Here is a 6,000-nt window from a genome sequence, read left to right on the forward strand (position 1 = left end):
AAGTGAGTTGTTTCTGCCTAAGTGCCCAGATGAGGAACTCAGACTGTGTTCTCAACTGGGTTCAGTAGAGGACACGGGCATTTGGGAGTGTACAGTGGGAATGTAGGGTCAGAGTGTACGGTGGGGGTGTATGTGGAAGTGTACGGTGGGGGTGTGTGTGTGAGTGTACGGTGGGGGTGTATGTTGGAGTGTTTGGTGAGGGTGTATGTTGGAGTGTATGGTGGGGGTGTATGTGGAAGTGTATGGTGGGGGTGTATGTTGGAGTGTACGGTGAGGGTGTATGTTGGAGTGTTTGGTGAGGGTGTATGTTGGAGTGTATGGTGGGGGTGTATGTGGAAGTGTATGGTGGGGGTGTATGTTGGAGTGTATGGTGGGGGTGTATGTGGAAGTGTATGGTGGGGGTGTATGTTGGAGTGTATGGTGGGGGTGTATGTGTTAGTGTACGATGGGGGTGTATGTGTGAGTGTACGGTGGGGGTGTATGTGTTAATGTACGGTGGGGGTGTATGTGTTAGTGTATTGTGGGGGTGTATGTGGGAGTGTATGGTAGGGATGTATGGTAGGGGTGTACAGTGGAGGTGTACGGTCAGAGTGGACGGTGGGTTGTATGGTAGGGACAGGGGAGCATGAGGATGAAGGTGTGGGGTAAAGGTATGATCTAGCACAGAGAAACTTTTCCAAACTCAAAACCAAGATGAGCCAGGTATGGTGTCAAATGGCTGTGATCCCAGTACTTGTGAGGTAGACACAAGAGGATTGGGACCTTGGGACTAGCCTGGGATACAGGAGACTTTTCATGAGATCCCAGGGAAAGAAAAAGTCTTTATCTTACTTTTTTTCTTTAGAAAACTGATTTCCCCCACAAATCTGGTGTTCTGTGACATTGTGCCCATAGATTATACTTCATATAACTTCTAGGAAATACGCCTGTATTAAATGATGGACATTATCTGCTAAATGCGGTATATATGCTTCTGTTTGAGATTGGATGAGGCTTTGTAATCATTTAAATGACACACCTCACAATTGCTGACCACCTATAAGTTGACAGTGACTTAAAGAAGAGGCCTATCTTCACCACAGCGTCTCCTGTCATTCTGCTGAGTTTCCTTTCCACTACCTTCATCAAATAAAACACAGGAGGCTGAGCTGCCACGGCTCACACCCCATTGCCCCCAGCCCCGCTAACACTATGGTTTCTATAACTCCAATCCCGTCCTCACCCTCAGCAGCCTCCAGATCTGCAGGGGAGAACTCGGGCTAGCCAGAGGTGCCACCCAAGCTTCCTGAACAGGACAGAAAGGGGACTTTCCCTGGACCAGGAGGAAGGTGCAAACAGGGAAGACAGGAGGGGAAGGGGCCTGAGGGAGGGAGAGAGCAACCGTGGGGATAGGGCTCCATCAGAAAGCACGGGTCTCTATGTGTGTGCACATGTATACGCATGTGCTTAAGAAAACACTTTTATATGGGAGCGAGACTTCTAAAGATGTTCTTTCTCTTCCCTCGCAGCCAGGCAAAGGCCTAGGTCCATAGCACCAAGTCATTTTCTAGCTTGGGACAGCCTTCTGGCCTACCCCCTGTGGTTAGAGAGACACCCTCAGGGCAGGGTGGATCCTGAAACTTCTGCCTTTTTTCCCCTTCTCCCTGTCATCCTGCATCCCTGAGGACACTTTAGTCTGGAGATGGGTGAAATGTCCCCTCCTGACATGGGATCCTGGTCTTGGAGTTTAATCTGGAAGACCCAGCTGACACCCACTTTCACTTATGACATCACCCCCCCTTTGCAGCAGAAGAGTGGGTGAGTAGGTTGATTTGGGTTCCCTCCTTCACCTCTGTGGCCACTGCGAGCCCACCTGTGCCTTTGGGGTTCCCTCCTTGTCTGGATTTGGGTGGGGACAACTGGGATCCTTCTTCTGTTAGGATGTTTATTTAGTACCCTTTCTGGGTACCAGATCACGAGGCCCCTTCTGTCAGAGTTCTAGGCTGATTGTGGTCTGCTTCTCTGCTGCCTGATGGAACACAGACTGGAAGCGACTTGAGGAGAAAAGGGTTTATCTGGCTCACAGGCACCCATCATCTAGGGAAGCCAGACTCAGGCCAGAGCCTGGAGGCAGGAGCTGAAGCAGAGACCCATGGTGCTCACTGGATCGTCCAGCAACTTTCCATCTTACCATGATGTAGATGGGTGCTTCTACATCAATTATCAATTTAAGACATGTACCACAGACACACCCACAGACTCCCTCTTCTTAGGTGACTCTGGTTTGTGCCATGTTGACCAAAACTAACAAGTGCTTGGTGCTGGTTATTGTACTGGGTAGTAGACAGCTACAACATCTGGAACATTGTACTCCCGACTTTTTGTCTGAGCTCAGGTCCCTGTAGTGCTGTCCTTAGCTGATGGAGGAAATCCGCAATTCCACAGAAATACGGTACTTCTAAGTTACTGTTCTGACATTGTTGGTTCATTTCAGCTTCTAGGCTCAGATAAGTTAAATGGATTTGTTAAGTTATTAAGCTATTCTTGCAACCTTTGCTGGGAGTCTGCCCTATATCCATCAGACACTCCCGCGAGTCCACTTTGAGAACAGAGCACTGAACAACACCCACAGCTCTGCCCTTATCTGCGAGAGGATCACACTGGACACCAGGAGATGAGCAGGTACCGCATTTGGAGGGGTGAGGAGTGTGGGGACTAGGAAAGAAAAGATCAGCTCCAGAGAAGAGAATCATGGTGATGAGCTGTGGTAGGGAAGATCAGCTCCAGAGAAGAGAATCATGGTGATGAGCTGTGGTTAGGAAGATCAGCTCCAGAGAAGAGAATCATCATGATGATGAGCTGTGGTTGGGAAAAAGCCGGATAGATGAGGTGCACTCACGCAGATATCTGAAGGAGGTATGAAAGCAAGCTTGTGTTTTTTTGGGAAAGGAGTTCTGCAGACAGAAGAGCGGTTGGTACAAAGGTCCTGAGGCCACATACACGCGTCTGTTTTGAGGAATGCTGGCAAGAGCAATGGGACTGAGGCTGAGTGAGCCAGGGCACATGGCAGACAGTGAAGGCAGAAGGTCACGAGGATCCTGGATGTTTGGGTCCCTGGTGGCTGCTTCTCTAAAAGATACTAAGACCTTGGAGAGCTCTGAACAGAGGAGTGGTACACTTGACTGATGTCTTAAAGGCATCTATCTGACTGACACACTCAGAACAGGCTGTAGAGGGCACATGGGATGCAGCAAGCAGAGATGCGTGCCTGAGCTCTTTCTGGCTGTCGACGTGAGTGATGACATTGGTCTGAACCAGGGAGGTGGCATGGGGGTGGGATCAGCAGCTAAATCGAGATGGACTGAAAGGTAGAAATTGTAGACTTTTCGGGCAGATTGCTAGATTGGTATTAGAGACAAAGAGGAGGCAAGCTTGGGTGTGATATATTTCTCTTAGAAGATGGGGAGGGAGGAATCTATTATAATGAGGCAGAGGTGTGTTTGTGTGTGCATAATGGGAGTACAAAGAGATCTTTCACACTTATGTTCAATTTCATCACCTTACACACTCATAAGTAGGAATGCTGGGTAGCTTGGTGACCGGCTTAGTGAATTTAGAAGGTATAGGTTGTGGATACAGATTTAATGTGATCAGGGCCTCTCACCTGTTTTGTTACTTTTCTCGTCTCATGGAAACAAGGCAGAAGACCTGGACAAATCTCTTCATGCATGTGCTAATGATCTCACACACGAGGGTGTGCCCAGGAAAGGTATTTTCTCAACGTCACAGTCTAAGAGCACATATAGTAAGCAGATTTTCATGGGGGAGATTATCATGATATTTTCCAGAAAATATCATGTCATATAATTATTAGTATAGGAGATGAAAGTATTTCACTGAGTGGTTATATGGTTTATATAATTGCAAGACTATATATCTTCTCTCTCTACATATGACAAGAACTTTACAGCTAAGCCAGAGTTACAAGTACTAATTAGCCCCCAGCTCTGTGGTTCCATGATTCTAACTAGATATCCTCTTTCCTTTCCCCCTTCCTATTTTAGGCAGAGTTCTCCTTAGTGAGGGACTTTGTCTCAAGAAGAAGCCTTCTGGACAAGTCCAGTCCCTATTTATTTATTATTTTCAAGACAGGGTTTCTCTGTAGCTTTTGGTTCCTGTCCTGGAACTAGCTCTTGTAGACCAGGCTGGCCTCGAACTCCCAGAGATCTGCCTGCCTCTGCCTTCCAAGTGCTGGGATTAAAGGCGTGCGCCACCACCGCCCGGCTGTCCACTTTCTTTGAAGTGACCTTATTACAGTCCTCTACACCCCTTTCGTGGTATACACACACACACACACACACACACACACACACACACACACACACGGATGGCTCTGTACTGGGAACTTGGTAAGGTGTCTTACCAGCAGTCTGTATATACTGTAAGAACAGAATGAGTTAGTAGACTCTATCTTATTCCACTTCGTGGTATATATACACACACACACACACACACATATATATATGGCTCTGTACTGGGAACTTGGTAAGGTGTCTTACCAGTAGTCCGTATATACTGTAAGAACAGAATGAATTAGTAGACTCTATCTTATTAAGCTTCAATAATTCAGGAATTCTAATAATATAATAGCAATGGGATTCATAACAGTGATTTAGGATGGTTTTATCTATACAAGTAAGTTGTAAAATAATTGTTCTTAATTAGAGGTAAAATTCAGTGGTAGAACATTTGCCTAGCATGCACTATGCCCTGGGCTTCATTTTCAACAACAACACACAACACACAACACACTTCAAAATATCTGGTGATCTTCTCTTCATTTAACAACTTCTCACTCAGCTCTTTATTTACTAAACAGTTTCCCTGCTGTGATCATGGACGATGACGTTTTCCTAGGAAGGGCTGATCAATGGACAAAGGCTGACAGTGTATCAGAGTCTTACCGCCTCCCTTCACAGTTGTCTCAAATGCCAGTGGTGTCCTCTTTCTGTCTATCAGCTAAAAAGTGTGACTGTTATTTTACTTCTGATACTCTCAAGAGCACCGGATGCACAATTCCTTTTCTAAGGGAAGGCAAATGCTCCAGCATATGCCTGTGGTTTCTAGTGATTAAAAAAAAAAACGCGCATGGATTTGGATGTGCCTATTGAAGACATATTTGCGTGCGTGTGCATTGTTATATGCTTACAGAAGTCGGAGGACACAGTGTGGCTTGCTCTACCATGCCCCATCATGCTCCATTTCCATTTTGTTTGCTCAAGACAGGGTCTCTTACTGAGCCTGGAGTTTACCAGGCTGGCTGAGGGGCCCGAATGCTCCCTTTGTCTTCTGTCTCCTGCACCCCTGTGCCTGGTGTTGCAGGAACTTCTAGACAGAGCCAGGCTTTACGTGGGTTCTGGGACTTTGAACGCAGGTCTACATCCTGCTCAACAAGCACTCTTACCCACCAACCGTCTCCCCAGCCCAGCGTATTTATTACACTGTGAAATTTTTAGAACACTTTTGACCTAGAACTAATAATGTGACAGCATTTGAAGGAAGCTCAGTGCCCTGAGCAGATAGTTTAGACACATAATTAGCAAACAGCCTTGTTTAGTTTCTTTCAAGACGTGACCCATATTTCCACAGACTCCTTTTAACCTTTCATGGGCATGAAAAGCAAATTTCACTGTAGTGCAGCACCTCAAATTTCACAGAGAGTACAGACACATTAGCACTAAGTCGAGCAGACTATCTGTATTTACCTCAGTGTGAAACTCATGCAATGTCGGTAAGTAATTGATAAATGGATTCCAAATGCTAAAACCAACTATTCTTCAACACTGCTTATATGATTTCCATGGGGTAGCCTGACGTTCCCAGGCGCGATCCCACTAGATAAACAGACCTGATTTGGAGGAATATGATTCATGGTAACATAGACTAGGACTAAGAAAATCAGTTTTAAGGTCAGCTCCAAAGCAACGAATTAGCCCCAAATAATTTACTGATGGACTTTGG

General features: G+C 46.2%; 1 protein-coding gene across 2 annotated transcripts in view; it reads right to left on the reverse strand.

Moving 5' to 3' along the window:
- Positions 1-6,000, reverse strand: part of Prkn (parkin RBR E3 ubiquitin protein ligase) — a 1,135,485-nt gene that overhangs the window by 175,344 nt on the left and 954,141 nt on the right. The window lies entirely within an intron of this gene.

Source organism: Alexandromys fortis, unplaced genomic scaffold, assembly GCF_014885135.2.
Source record: "Alexandromys fortis isolate MF-2015 unplaced genomic scaffold, M_Fortis_MF-2015_v1.1 scaffold_23, whole genome shotgun sequence".
NCBI lineage: Eukaryota > Metazoa > Chordata > Mammalia > Rodentia > Cricetidae > Alexandromys > Alexandromys fortis.